Source organism: Triturus cristatus, chromosome 7, assembly GCF_964204655.1.
Source record: "Triturus cristatus chromosome 7, aTriCri1.1, whole genome shotgun sequence".
NCBI classification, from domain to species: Eukaryota; Metazoa; Chordata; class Amphibia; order Caudata; family Salamandridae; genus Triturus; species Triturus cristatus.
In genome coordinates, this window is record NC_140590.1 from 1,445,079,245 (window position 1) to 1,445,096,065 (window position 16,821).

A 16,821-nucleotide genomic window follows, 5' to 3' on the forward strand; every position below is an offset into this window, starting at 1 on the left:
AGGAAAATAATTTTTATGTCCTTGTTTATAAATCAAACAGACTTTTGAAATATTATGTCCTTCAATTAAGTTAAATAGATTTTGAGAAAATCATAATATGAAATGGAGAGTGTAACTGTAAAGCACTCTGAATTATGAGGTAAACCACGGAAGCTTTGTAATTTAGAAAAGGGAGCAATGACATCATTATTTGGTAAATGTGAATGTACTGAAGATAGGACTTTTACATTTCAAGCATTCTGTCTTTGCTGCTTTTTATATTTTTATTGCACCAAATTACAGTGGAAAAGTAATTATCTCTATCAGCAAATTTCAATAACAATTCCTTTAAAGTAGTACTAATATTCAAGACTAACATTTGCTTAAAAGAAAAACAAGCTAATGAAGAGATTTCCAAATGACCCATCTGGAACACTATTTTAATTATTAGACTGTAATGATACTTTCCTGAGAGGTTTAAATTCACAGATTCTAACTCTATCCTCCATACCAGGTTTTTAGAGCTTAAATGGAAGAAACCTAGGACACTTCATATTCCATAAAATCTTTAAATGGACAGCCTCTATATTTTTCAAACTAAAAGCAGGGATACATCATTGATTGAAGAATAGAAAGTAAGTAAAAACATTGAAAACAAGCATAATTCTATTTGAGTTTAGCTTACCCCACAATGACACGTATATAGGAGCCTGACTATGGGCCTGAATATGAGTTTGGCGGTGTGGCAGCGGGCCGCCACGCCAGCACCCCGCTGCCACACTGCCAAACTCATCCGTTCACCGTCCACCAGATTAGGAGTTGCCTCCTGGTCAGGCGTGCCGTGCTTTGGTAGCCCCACGGCGGTGTAGTGCTAAGGCTCAAATGTGAGCCTTAGCAAGGCATTGTTGTGGGACCATGAAAGCACGTTCCTGCGCGGCATGGACTATGCAGCCCATGTTGTGCAGGAACAGTGGGAGCATATTGACTGTGGGGCATAACATGCTGCCCCCTGCTTGCACGCCCAGGCCCTGCGGCAACAGGGCCCTTGTAGAGACCGTTAGTTTCCTCACTGTCACACTTTTCATCGTGGGCTTACCTTCATCAAAACTGTGGCAGTGCGGAAACTGTTAATATGCTTTTATTTTTTTTGTTATTTTTTTTTAACAAACTTTATTCAGTTTCACAGTTACAATACAGATATAGAAAAAGAAGATATAACATTTTCATCATAGCATATCCATACATATTTGTGGCAGGATGGCAGGATGGCAGCACTCAAGAAAAAGGAATAGCATTACGTATCTACATGATACAATTGTTAACATGCTTGGCGGTGCCGCACATTATTCTAGTAGCCCTGAATATAATTTGCAATGATGTCACAAGACGAGTATAGTGGTCCAAAATTCAAACCTCATGGTGGCCTCAAAATTATAGCTCTGCAATTATCAGTAATTATGGCACAGCAAGCTTCATTCAAGAATCCTTGGCTAACTTCTTGAATGAACAGATGGCACACAAAAGCAAGTGCTTAATTTGTTAAATAAATAAATAAATGATGGGACGAATGTTTGTCTTAGGAGCATGCTGCCAAATGCAGGGCTTGCCCAGTACCACGGCTGCCTAGTTTTCTTTCCACCACCAAGCTCTTCCTGTCTCTTTGTCTCACTTTTGCAGATTCTTCTTTCCATCCCTGCTTTGTCAGAGTTTTCCTGTCTTTATCTCACCCCCTCCTTTCTCTCTTTTCTGCCTTTTTCCTGCTCTGGTCTGATGAAAAACAAACAAGCATCATCACAAGAAGTGAGTGCTGGTGCCCTCCGCCTGCAACCAGTGGCACTATACTACGCACTGGGTGGCAATGGCATGAAGCTTCTACTTGTGGCTGACAGTGGGCTCCATATGAATATAAATAGAACTCAAAGTTAGCGAAGCGCCTAAGAAAAGGAAGCACCCATGGGGACTCATCACCTGAAATTAACACAGAAACCAGTCCTTCCGTCATTAATTGTTTGGTCCATGAGGTCTCCTTCCTTCAGTTTTTTCATACTCACAAGCTGAAATGATGCACTCACAGGCACTGGGTTAAGGGTACTACATTGGTTACCTATAAGGAAGAGAATTACTTTCAAGGCTGCATGCTTGGTGTTGGAAATTTGCCATTTCTATAGGGTCACCCTGATTTGTTTGCCTTTTTGCCGAACTCGATTTTTACTGGCTATCATACTCTGTGCACTTTGCCCCTGCTAACCAGTGGCAAAGTGATGGGGCATCTCCTTTCAAATGCTAAAATATGGATACTCCTGATTGGCATATTTAACTTACCTATTAGTCCCTAGTATATGGTACCAAAGTGTACCCGGAGCCTGTAAATTAAATGTCACAAGTGGACTGCAGCACCCATCTGTGCAATCCACTACGGCAAGTAAGTAAAGTTTATTACAGGTATTAAAATCCATAAATCGTTCCCTAAAAGGTTAAAATTCAAACAGTTTAAAGTGACCAGTGGCTATAATTCATCGTTTAAAACCTAAGTACATTGACAGTGTAAACATAACTACAGGCCTGCCACCAGTAACCTGGCAATGCAGGTTTTAACAATAAATTCAACCTGTCATGATAACTTCTTTTGACAAACCTAAACTTTCCTTTTAGATATTTATAGGTCACCCCTAAGTAAGTTTTATTGTCCATTAAGGCCGGTGCACAGTATTTAAATATAGGACATGTAAGCGTTTAATGTTAAACATGCCCCTACAGTCAAAATGCCCTCAAAGCTATTTTGACTTTAGCAGGTCTGGCTGTTCTATTCTAAAACACTGAGATGAAATATTAAATGCTAATTCTGTATCTTGGGAATGGAACTAGCTAGAAAAATAATTAAACAACAATTTACAATAGGTCAATTATGCATGACTGGTCTGCTGGGGCTTTTCATATGTCACCTGGGGTGCAATTTAAGAGGCCTCTCCTGCCACAGGCAACTGTTAGCTGACACTTGGGCAGGGCAATTCTGTTGCCTTCTCATCCAGTCAGACCCCAATCATAGTGGGCTTCTTTTGACATTACAGTGTCACAGAAGGTTTGACAGGTCTGCAATATTTACGGATACCATTTGGGGCACACTTCAAAAGTGGGAAACAGAATGATAAAGCAATGTTTATGTATCCAGTATCTGGTTGCTAAAATAGCAGCTTTGTTTTACCAGACATCTGTCTCTGAGGTTCTTGTGGGTACATGGACTGCATCAAACTGGATTTTGGTGTTAAATGTGGAGGGACACCGGGATTACCATAGTATACTCCCCCCTCCCCACACACACACACAGCCCTCAGTACCCAAGTTTAGTGTGGCCAAAGACTGTGACATCTTGAAAATGCCTAAAGCGAGTAGTGGTACCCCCGGTAACTTTTACCCTTTTGATTAGGGCGTCCTCAGGGGTCATTCCCACACACTGGCTCATACCAGGCATAAATGTGGCACCTCCAGACACCCACTTCAGAACACTCCTGGACCTGTGTAAAATCAGAAAAGGACTGACCATGCTGTCGCTCTGACCTGAGAAGAGCCTGGTGGACTGGACCTGCTCTCCCTCTTGTACCCAGAACAAAGAAGTGGACTCTAAGGGTCATAAAGCATAAAGCTACAGGAACACAATAAGCTACAAGAGACCTTTTCCCACAACTGCTCGGTGACCAGTGGCACCTGGACTTGACCCTCCTGTTGGCTTCTGCCTGCAACTCTGTGCCTCCCCTAATGTCCTGGGTGGCTTTAGAAGTGTTCTCCTGTGATTGATTGAGATTTAATGGATGAAAATCAGAAGGTAAATTATTTGACCAGTACAACATGGCTATTGTATCCAACCTGTGATCCATTGTGAACAGCATCGAATTGCACCTAGGTCCAAGGGTAAACAGACATAATATCGAATTAAACATATCGACAGGACAGAATATCGAGTTTTTAATATAGAATGGACAGAATATCGAATTGCCAAAATATAGTGGTGAAGAATATCGAAAATCAGGTAGGAAATATCGATTTAAATAATATCGAAGTAAGTAATATCGACAGTCATAATATAGTTGTTAAAAATATCGAATTTTTTTATAGTGTTTTAAGTGTTAGTATATGTGTTAAAAGTATGTATTAATTTTGTAATGTATGTTTGAATATTTTTAAAGTAATGAATTTTATGTTATTTAATTTGTGTGTAATTTAATTCCGTAGCGGGTTGTGGGTTTATAGGGGATTAGGGTGGGAAGTAATTTAATTATAGTACATAAAATAATAATATTTAGGAATTATTAATTATTTTTAATGTAATTTGGCATTTTACTTCTGTAGCGGGTTGTGGGTTTATAGGGGAATAGGGTGGGAAGTAATGTAATTATTATGAGGTAATTATGAAATTGGTATTGAAAATTAATTGGTTGTTGATTAATTATTAATTGTTAAATAATTTGTATTAATTGGTAATTATTTTGTATTAATTGTTTAATTGATAATTATGTTAATTGTATTAAATTATTGTTTGTAGCGGGTTGTGGGTTTATAGGGGAATATGGTGGGAAGTAATTTAATTGTAAATAGATAATTATAGAAATAATTTTTGTATATTGATAATTAAATTATTATTAATTAATTATTAATTGTATTTAATAAATTTTTGTATTGAATATTAATTGGTTGTTAATTAATTATTAATACATAATAATTTTTTTTATGTATTATAAATAATTAATTATTAAATATTGTGTAATTGGTAATTAAATGTAAGAATTTTTTTTGTATTAATAAATAATTTATTTTTAATAAAATATTAAAATATTATTTTCCCTACTATTGCACTCACTGGAGTGGGAATAGTAATTTTTACCCCTACGCTATCCAACGCTTTCCCTACTATTGCACTAACTGGAGTGGGAATAATAATTTTTGCCCCTACGCTATTCTACGCTTTCCCTACTGTTGCACTCATTGGAGTGGGAATAGTAATTTTTACCCCTATGCTATCCAACGCTTTCCCTACTATTGCACTCACTGGAGTGGGAATAATAATTTTTACCCCTACGCTATCCAACGCTTTCCCTACTGTCGCGCTCTTTGGAGTGGGAATAGTAATTTTTACCCCTATGCTATCCAACGCTTTCCCTACAGTTGCACTCACTGGAGTGGGAATAGTAATTTTTACCCTCCCGCTATCAAACGCTTTCCCTACTGTTGCACTCTCTGGAGCGGGAATAGTAATTTTTACCCTCCCGCTATCCAACGCTTTCCCTACTATTGCACTTCCTGGAGTGGTAATAGTAAATTTTACCCACCCGCTATCCTACACAAAAAATATTGAAATTTTGTAATTGATATTACGTTAATATATGTATAATTTTTTTTTATTACATTAATTATTTAATAATGTTACAGTTATTTAAGTTTTTTTAAGTATGTTTCAGTTAATTATATGTATTATTTCATTAATTTTACATTACTTTTAAGACAGTTAAAAAATTCGATATTTTGACTAACTATATTTTTTACAACGATATTTAGGATTCGATATTTTTGTACTTACCTGTTTGGAGATAGGCATTCGATATTTTGGCATTCTATATTTTTCCTTCTATATTTTGGTAGTTCGATATTCTTCTTCTCGATATTATGTCAGTGATCCAGGTCCAAGATCGTTGACCATCATTGGAACTTTTTGCTTCTTGTTGCTATTTCCACTTAAAACCTTAAAAATTCATTTCTCCAGTTCCTCTGATTGGATTTTTATTTTCATGTTATTTTGTTTATTGCATTTTACCATATTTTCCCAATTCTTCTGAAGATTTTTATTGTTTTTAGCATTTCAACTTTATTACTGAGTTAGTACTTCATAAATACTTTACACATTGCCTCTAATTTAAGCCTCTCTGCTCTGCACCATAGCTACCAGGGGGTTGAGCTCAGGTTAATTTTTTTACTTTGATGGTACCTGACAAGGATTGTGGCTATTACCAAGGATTGGCACCTACATCGCTCAACTAAAAAAAGGCCAATTTCATACACTTGGGGGCAGATTTACAAGCCCCTTGAGCCACTTTTGCGTCACTTTTCCCATGCTAAAAGTGACGCAAAAGTGGCGCAAGGGGCTTATAAATAAGCCTCTTGGTATTTAGGTGCATTCAGGGCAGAGGCGCAGTCTATCGGCAAAAACAAATCAAGTATGCTCCAGATCACAATATTCGATCAAGTAATCTTGTCTCTCTGTGGTAAATATTTCATTACCGGTACTATTTTTATGCGGTAAAGTCTAGTAAGAATAACTCAGTAAAAATAAGAGGCAGAATCCGGGGTATTAGAGGTTCTGAAAGGCTTTATTCCTCTACAAAGGAATTACAGTTCGAACCGTAGGCTTCAAATTCCATCACCACGAAGGTTCAGGAAGGGAAGGCAATACATTATTGACAAGTAATGATATTTATATGAAAAGTATTACATTAAGACAGATGCAGGAGGCGTAACAGCTGATAATACAGATAATGATACACATACGTAATGAAAAAAGGCGTACATATAGGCGTAACTAGATACGTCATTAAACATGATGTCACAAGTGGGTGGATCCATAAGAGAATCCTGCAATGTCAGCAGAAAATATTTGGCAGAGATGCGCGCGCAGCCGCATGACGTGTGATTGACGTGCAACTAGAGGGTGAAGGGGACTTGACATTTAGCTCTACATGTGGAGACAGAAATCTGAGGGGTCATGTCAACCTAATCCCAAATCATATCTAATATCTTATGTTTAAAGAACTGTATTATCCAAAAGGAAAGGTCTCTCGGACGGAATCTATTCTATACTGACTGTTAGTGCGTGTACAAGCGTCTAAGTGTCTACATGAGATGCGAGGGGGCAGGAATCTTCCATGGTAACAGGGGCTATGAATTACTTGCATGAGGACAGTGAGGCCTGGCCCTTTGCACGGTAGCTGGAAGAATGTTTACCTAAACTACTAGACAGGAATGCATCGGATGAGGAGCGGAGCAGATAATCTTGAAGGTGAAATACAGTTTTTGGCAGGCAACAGGCTGGATCAGGCACCGTTAGCCGCGCAGGGAGTAGGACAAAGTTCATGGATACAGATGCAGGCTCGGACTGGAGCTTTCAGAGGCAGAAGGCAGGAAAAGGCTTGATGGCAGAATTCAGGGCCTACTCGCCTGAATCGGTAAAAAATGTGGAAAGTGAACCACATAAAGTCGGTGGCCTTTCATACTTAGGAATGGAATATCTGACCCATTCATGGCGGATCTGAAAGAGGACATGTTGACGGTGGACGCACATGTATTTGCGTCTTCATAACTGGAACTGGAGGGAACATACATGTACTTATAGCATGCACATGGAGCCGTTGGGGTCTACGATAGGGGACATAACTGATCACAAAATTCATATTTCCTCATTCCCTCCTTGTCCCCTACGGACCCTCAGGAGATATCGATCTTCATCAATCCATCGATCTGTTCATATAGCATCATTTGTTCTTCTTTCTTCTTCCGGGATCTTGAACCAAAACTTGGATGCGGGATACACGATGTGGCACACAGACCACAAATCGCTGGCCCACATTGTAGACATAAGCAGCAACTGAATAGTATGAGAAAGCCAATACCTAGGAAGGATAGGATCCTCCATCCCCAGGCTGACAACACGCTCCAGAACCAACCGGACCAAGTCCAGGTGCCTGGACTCTGGTGTATCTGGCTTATAATCTTATGAAGGCGAGTTATAGCTTTATATACTGATGGCGAGTTTTCTGGTGTGAAAACACAGCAACTTGATCCGATGACCCTACAAGCTCCGCCCCTATCGGCCAGGATGACGTCAAGGACAAGACGATTTTGAAGCACAACAATCCGCATAGCAGACTGCTCTTCTGTTAAATTGCCTAAGGCGGAAGTAGTCTCGTTTACTACTGCTTCAAGGGTTCTAGTTAATCTACGTATCAGTTTACTATTAGTGACTGTTCCTATATAGGGAAAGAAACCTTTATTGAAATCTGTGTATTGCTCCCATGCCGTTTCAGTGTAATCGACAATCGGGAGATCTCTCTGCTGTCTATTGTGTACTAAATGGGTATTTCTGTGATAATCAGGAGGGGCTAGGAAAACAGGTGGCAGAAGGAATGCTATGTAACAGGTACCATCCCAATCTAGAGGTAAACGTATATATGCGGTCTGGCCACATATGAAGTAGGAATGACGGGAAGCTCTGAATGTAGACTTGCCTTGATCACTGAATCTTATTACAGTGGTACATTTACTATGGCCCATGTGTATGGAGCCATTCTTTCTTACACATAATTCCCCTTTAACTGGAAATACTGACATAGAGGACAAGATTGGCGTAGCGTCGGATTCAACATTCAGAATCATGAGGTTAAGTGTAAAATTACCTAATCCATATACTTCATTTTCTAGATCAGTTCCTGTTCTTTTGGGAAGTCCCTCCTTGTTAGGGTAGCAGACTTTAAGCAAAACTAGGTTCAGGTTTCCCCATACCCAGTTGTCTTGATAAACTACTGAATTTGAATCTAGGGAATTAATCAAACTAAACCATGCTCCACAGGAGCCATTGCGTGTGAATGGATACGGAAAGAGGGGCAAAACTCCCTTATAGTTCTGATAGGGAGGGAGTCGGCCACATATCCAACAATTTGTAGCATTGCTGGTCTGATGGGAATGATGTTACATACTAATGAAAGTGTTGTTGCGCAGCGCAAATCTATAGGACAACTCATGCGGAGGTAATTCGCTAAAAGAATGTTCAGCAGTAGCATTGTAAGCACGCTTAGAAATAGGGTAATACATATGTAGCAATACACTAGAAATGATGATCAGAAAACTTAGAAAAAACAAAATTAATAATGTAACTGTGCAGTGACTACGAAGCGATTTACAGTACGCATGTTTTTTAAGCTTTATCTGTCTATTTCTCTCTCTATTTCGGTCTAGAGGATACATGTCAGAGACAAATTCAACCGATTCACCTTGGAGAGGACTTAAACAATCAAATTGTCTGACTTGCTAGACCTTAGTTTCAGTTTATAGAGTTCGTTTTTTGTTTGTTCAACCAAGGGGAGCTTTGAATCTGTCTGTGAGGGGATGCAGGGCTGAGTGTTCACATCGGACGGTAGTCCATAGAATTTCTTAATATGACTCGAGTGCAACCACCCTTTACGTCCCTCAACCTTCACGGCTGTCCTTGTTGTCAGCAAGACGAGTTTGGGCGACTTCCACCTGGGCTCCAACTGGGTCTTCTGGTCGAAATTCCTCACAAGAACCAGATCCCCTGGAACCACGTCATGGGGCTTCACCTCAGTGTTATCGGGAAAAGCTGCAGCTACCTGTGAACGACAAGATTGTAGTGCAGACATCAAGGAAGCCAGGTAATCTGTCAGCATATTACAGTCAACATCAGTGATTTTGCGAGGTATAGGCGTCCCCCACATATTTGGTGGTCTACCGAAGATCACCTCGTACGGGGATAGCCCTGTTCGAGAATGTGCTACCATTCTCATGTAAAAGAGCGCAACTGGTAAGGCTACTATCCAATCGACACCTTTTTCTCTACATATTTTGGACAATCTAATTTTCAGAGTTTGATTATGGCGTTCCACGAGACCTGCTGCCTCGGGATGTCGGACACAGTGGAATTTCCATTGTTACCTAACAGAAGTGAAACGTGTTTCATTAGTTCGGATGAGAATGGCTGGCCGTTATCTGAGTATACAACACGTGGCAAACCGTACCGTGGGAAGAATTCTCGAACTAACTGTTTGGCAGTAGTCGGGGCAGTGTAATCTGAAACCGGGTAGGCTTCTGTCCAACGGGAAAGAGCACAGACAACTACGAGAACATATTTGAATCCTCGACATCGTTCCATCCGGATATAATCCATCTGGAGGACTTCAAAAGCATGATCGGGAGGTTGAAATCCACCCTGCTCTACGGGGATGCTTTTACCTGGATTAAACTGACAACATATCATACAGGTACGTACTTTCTGTTTGGCTGCTGCTCGCAAGTGTTTGTTGAACCAAATGTGTTGAATGCTGTCTAGCACAGCTTTTTCTCCTAGGTGCGCTGGACTATGTATTGTGTTAATGATGACTTGAACCATGGAGTCGGGAAGAAACCATATAGATTTTTCCTTCGTCATCCATCCTTGATCCGTTTGGATCCCTCCTAATTCAGTCCATTTCTTTATTTCTTCTGGTGTAGCATGTGTCTGTATGTCAATTACATCAAGGGCGGGATCCTTAACTGTCATGCAGTGTGTTGGTGTCGGAACTATTGTCTTTGTCGTGTCAGTTGTATGAGTCTGGTTCTGAGCAGTCTGTTTAGCTGTTCTGTCAGCTAGGTCGTTACCCTGAGAAATGATATCGGTAACTTTAGTATGGGCTTTGCATTTCATAATCGATATTGCAGTAGGTAGATGAATCGCGTCTAATAGAGCTTGAATGAGGGGTCCGTGTTGGATGTGGGCACCGTGAGAAGTTAAATAACCTCTCTCTCGCCACAGTACGCCGAAGTCATGGACGACTCCGAATGCATAACGTGAATCTGTGTATATGTTGACTTTCTTATTTTTAGCTTGAATACAGGCTTGTGTCAGAGCGATGAGCTCTGCTGCTTGAGCTGACAAAGTGTTAATACAATTTGTTTCAATGACTTCAGTGTCTGTTGTGACTGCGTAAGCGGCCACTAACTCTCCTGTACTTGTTCTCATACATGAACCATCTACATACAATGTCAGGTCCGAATCTGATAAAGGGATATCTGTCAAGTCTTGTCTGGGTTTCGTCGTGATAGTAATGACTTCAATACAATCATGTGCTAATGGATCTGTTCCGTTTACTGGCAAAAGTGTGGCAGGATTTAACGTATTACAACGTCTGATTTCTATATGTGGCTGAAACAATGTTAATTCATAACCGGTGAGTCTTGCTATAGTCAAGTGTTGTGTTTGTGTGCGGTTCAAGAGAACCTCTACTGCGTGTGGTACTTGTACTGTCAATTGATGTCCTAACACTATGGCATCGCTTTGTCTGATTGCTAAAGCTGTTGCTGCCACTGATTTCAGGCACGCAGGAAGAGCCTGAGCTACTGGATCTAATGTACTAGAGAAATAAGCACATGGTTTGTGTGATCCTGCTTGTTCCTGAGTGAGTACTGACAAGGCAGTACCTTCGCGTTCTGTAACAAAGAGTGTAAAAGGCTTACTGTAACATGGTGTTGCTAAAACAGGTGCTTGGCATAAAGCTTTCTTTAAGCTTTCAAAGGCATGTGTATGTTCTTGAGTCCAAGGGAGGACAGTCGATGTGGCTGCCTCCTGTGTTGTCAACTGAATGAGTGGTTTTGCTAGAAATGCATATTGAGGGATCCACTGCCTACAGTATGAAGTGAGACCTATAAAAGCCCGCACCTCCTTTTGTGTCTTGGGTGGTAGCATGTTAGCAATTAACTGGATGCGATCGGGTGTAAGCTGTCTTCCCTCCTTGGACAGCGAGTGCCCAAGGTAAACAACTTGCTGGACACAGAATTGCAGCTTAGAAGGGGACACCTTGTGCCCCTTGTCAGCCAGAAATTTTAAAACCGTCAGTGACGCTTTTTCACATTCAGGTTCGCTTCGAGCGGTGATCAGCAGATCATCGACATATTGAAGCAAGGCAGTGTTAACTGGCATGTGGATACTGTCAAGTTCTCGTTTCAGTGCTTGGCTATAGATGCTGGGGCTTTCTGTGAATCCTTGAGGTGCGCGTGTGAATTTGAAACTTCGTCCATTTAAACTGAATCCGAACAAATATTGACTTTCCGGATCTATTGGGACGCTAAAGAAAGCATTCTTGAGATCAATTACAGTAAAGAACGTTGCTTCCGAATCAATAGCTGTTAATAATGAAGAGATATCTGGGACCACAGGGTATTGTGGTACAATACATTTATTTAATTCGCGCAGATCAATAACTAATCGATATACTGGTGATGCTTTTGGATCCGTTCTTTTAAGAATCGGAATTATCGGGGAATTACATACATTGGAGTCGGTTTCTACAACCACTCCTTGTGCAATGAGCTCGTCAATGATTTGCAGCAAAGCCACAACAGCATCTGGTGGTAACTTGTATTGTCGCATTCGTGGTAGTACTACTCCTGTTTTTAGTGTGACTCGATATGGTGTAATGTTCATGCAACCAACATCAGTGGGGCCTTGTGCCCATAGATGTGTAGGTAAATTCTGCAGCCGGTGATCCATGTCTCTGGACACGTAGTGACCTTTGAAGTCACGTAAAAATAATCGTACTCCTTCCGGAGAACAACATATTATAGCTCCTAGAGCTTTCAATGTTTTTATACCTAACAAGTTTTCTGGACATGATTTAGTAAGCAATAAATCTGTAGTACGTGTCAATGGACCAACCGTAAGTGGAAGGGGTTGCGTTACTTCATTAATGATAGGCTTTCCTGAGAATCCAAGGGAAATATTCTGTGAGCCTGAGAGGGGTGCCCCTGGAACTTCACTGCGTCGTATAGTTGTTCTGCTTGCCCCTGTATCAAGTAAAAACTTTCTGTCTTCCCCTAATAGTTCACTATGTACATATGTCCCTCTTGATCTACAGGAACCTCGATAAGGGGTAAGCCAACTTCCCTCTCTAGGCTATTTCATGTGTAGCGCTGATAATCGGGATAGTCAGTTTGTGCATACTGGTACATCTGTTGTGTCGTTGTTTGTGTTGCAGCAATAGGCTGCGCTTGTGGCGGTGCTACGGTCTGTTGTGGAGCTGTCTGTTGCGGAGCTGGCCTAGATTGTGCATGCTGAGGGATTTGTGGTTGGTTCTGATCCTGTCTAGGTGGACGTGGTCTTTCCTGTGTTCTACCCGTGGCGATATTATGTTTCAGAACTGGACAATCGTGTATGTAATGACCTTGTTGTTTACAATAGTTGCATGTCCCTTTCGTCGGACCTGCGGAATCACCCTTTTTATGACCATCAGCTGGAACTGACTGGGCAACAAGCATTTTCATTTTTGTATCTTTCATACGTCTTTGTTCATGTTCTTGTTCCTCTCTAATTCTATTGTGGTGATATTGTAACATCTGTAACATCTGTGACGGGGTGTTACCTTGCCAGGTACTCTCAAATTTCAATACTCTATTCTTAACTTGTGGCAGGGAATTTTCAACTAATTTTGTCACAAACAGATGTGGATATGACTCGCTACTTGCTTTTATGCCACTATTAATACCAAAACATTTTTCAAATCGGGAATAGAAATCACTAGTGTCTTCATCTTGCTTTTGTTTACAGGCTGAGATTGCACCCCAGTCCTCCTTTTTCGTAGTTAATAAACGTGGCAGTACCTGCACTAGTAATCCTGGTAGTGCTGTAGTCTTTTCCCCAAGCCCTGATCCTGCAGCTCGGGCCTTTTCTTCGTTTTCTAATGCTGTCCAATCTATCTTTTGGTCTCCCACCTCCCATTCCTTTTCTTTGAGTTTCTCGTAAACACCGGCAGGCATTAACACTTTCAATATTTTCATAATGTCGGGGTAGGTATACTCTCCCATGAGTAACATGTCTTTTATCTCACGGTGGAAACCTGCTGGATCCTTGTCATGGCTGGGTACTACTTTCTTCATTTCTAATAATTCAATTTTAGTTATAGGCGTGTACACAAACACGCGTGTAAAGTTATTATCTTCACCTCTGATTGGGTGTACTTCGCGTAACGGATTCTGTCTATCTATGTGATACATTTTTCTTCCCATAGTGGGAACTGGAACATGTTCCGGGCATACGAAAACTATATACTGGTTTCGAAATTCTAGAATTTCTTTAATTAAATCAGTACCTGACCCTCTCCATTTATTCGTGAGTAATTCGGTCAATATGTCAGGTAAGGGTCCAGGATCGGAGTATTGGCTTTTATATAATATAAGGAGGTGTTGAATCATGTATATACTAGCTAAACGCTGTTCGTCTGGGGCAAGGTTCAGAAACGTGTGTGCTAGTGCATCATCACTGTATTTGCTGGGACTGTCAGCCCATTGTACTGCTGACCTGGCTAATTCTTGTTCATCCATGGAATCGAGCATATGGTACCCCCTTCGGTCTCGGAGTAGTTTATCAGCAGCTTGGAATAGGTGTTCAGGAGACCTTGTATTTAACATAGGGGCTTGAAAATGTCTATTACATTCTGGACGTATCGGACGTGTCGGATCATTAAAACATCTGGTTTTATTAAAAGATCTTCCTTTACCTACATAAGCCATCGTTTCTATTTGTCCTGTAGGCATTTCGTCCTCATCTCCCTGTGGTAAATATTCTTTTTACCTTGACTGAATTTCATACGGAATCTAAAATAAAGTAAAATAGCTCAGAATAACAAGAGGCAGAATCCGTGGTATAAGAGATTTTCTGAATGGGCTTTATTCCAAAATGGCCGACTCGAGTGGCGGCCTTCAGGTTCCGTCACCACGAGGGTTCAGGAAGTGAAGTACAATACTTTATTGACAAGAAGTAACTTTTATAGCTCATACATTACAATGAAATGAATGCAAAAGGCGTAACAATTGATAAGAGAAATGACATAGTGGTACGTAATCGAAACTAGGCGTAATAAGGAGCAGAAAGAAACATGATTGGCTCTGATTATCATGCATAGGTGGATCTATAAGATAATACTTAACATAGATGCGCGCGCAGCAGCATGACGTGTGATTGACGTGCAACTAGGGGGTGAAGGGGACTTGACATTTAGCTCTACATGTGGAGACGAGAAGTCTGGGGGGTCAAGTCAACCTAATCCCAAATCATATCTAACATCCTATGTTTAGAGAACTATGTTATCCACAAGAAAAGACTCTCGGACAGAATCTATTCTATACTGACTGTGTGTGCGTGTACAAGCGTCTAAGTGTCTATATGAGATGCGAGGGGCAGAAAACTTTCCATGGCAACAGGGCTATGAATTACTTGCAGGAGGACGGAAAAGCCGAGTCCTTTGCTTGTGAGCTAAAGGAAATGTTTACCTAAATCACTGGACAGGAATGCATCGGCTGAAGAGCAAAGTAGATAATTCGAAGGTGAAATACAGCTTCTTGGCAGGCAGGCAAAACTGGCCGAGGCAGGCACCGTTAGCTGCACAGGGAGTAGGACAAAGTTCATGGATACAGATGCGAGCTCAAGCTGAAGCTGTCAGAGACAGAGAGCAGGGAAGGCTTTGAGGACAGAATCGGGCCTACTTGCCTGAACTGTAAAAATGGAGTAACATAGCCATATAAAGTCGGTGGCCTTTCATACTTAGGAATCGAATATCCAGCCCATTGATGGCGGATCTGACAGAGAACATGTTGACGGTGGACGCACATATGTTTGCGTTTTGGAAACTGGAACTGGAGGGAACATACATGTACTTGTGACATGCACATAGAACCGTTGGGGTCCAAGATAGGGGACATAACTGATCAGGAAAATCCACATTTCCACATTCCCTCCTTGTCCCCTACTTGCCCTTCAAGAGATATCAATCTTCATCATTCCATCGATTTGCTCATGGAGCATCATTTCTTCTTCCTTCTTCTTCCGGCATTTTGAACGAGAACCTTGATATGGAATGCATGATGTGGCACACAGACCACAAATCGCTGGTCCACATTGCAGGCATAAACAACAACTGAAGAGCATAAGAAGGCCAATACCTAGGAAGGATAGAACTCTCCATCCCCAGGCTGATATCACACTCCAAAACCACCCGGACCACGTCCAAGTGCCTGGATTTTCGTGTATCTGGCTCACAATCTTATGAAGGCGTGTTATAGCTTTATATACAGATGGCGAATTTTCTGGTATGAATATGCAGCAGCTGGATCCGATGACCCTGCAAGCTCCGCCCCTATCGGCCAGGATGACGTCAAGGACAAGACGATTCTGGAGAACAACAATTCTCATCACTGATTGTTCCTCTGTCAGATTGCCTAGGGCGGCTATAGTCTCGTTTACTACAGCTTCGAGAGTCTTGGTTAGTCTACGTATCAGCTTACTATTTGATATTGTACCTATATAGGGAAAGATACCTTTATTGAAATCTACATACTTGTCCCATGCCGTCTCAGTATAATCGACAACTGGGAGATCTCTTCGCTCTCTATTGTGTACTAAATGAACATTCCGATAATAATCAGGGGGAGCTAGGAAAACAGGTGGCAGAAGGAATGCTATGTAACAGGTACCATCCCAATCTAGAGGCAGACGCATATATGCCGTCTGACCACATATAAAGTAAGAATGGCGAGAAGCTCTAAATGAAGATTTACCTTGATCACTATATTCTACTGTAGTAACGCATTGGCTATGACCCATATGTATGGAACCAACTTTTCTTACACATAATTCACCCTTAACTGGAAATACTGACATAGTGGGCAGAATTAGTTCAACTTCGGATTTGACATTCAGAATCATAAGATTAGGTGTAAAATTACCTAATTTATACACTTCATTTTCTAGATCAGTTCCTGTTCTACTGGGGCGACCCTCCTTATTAGGATGACAGACTTTGAATAAAACTAGATTCAGATTTCCCCATATCCAATGTTGTTGATAAACTGCTGTGTCTGGGTCTATGGAATTTAGTAAACTAAACCATGCTCCACAGGAGCCATTGTGTGTGAACGGATGTGGAAAGAAAGGCAGAACTCCTTTGTTATTCTGATAGGGAGGGAGTCGGCCACACACCCAACAATTGGTGGCATTACTAGTCTGATGGGAATGATGTAACATACTAATGAAAGTGTTATTGC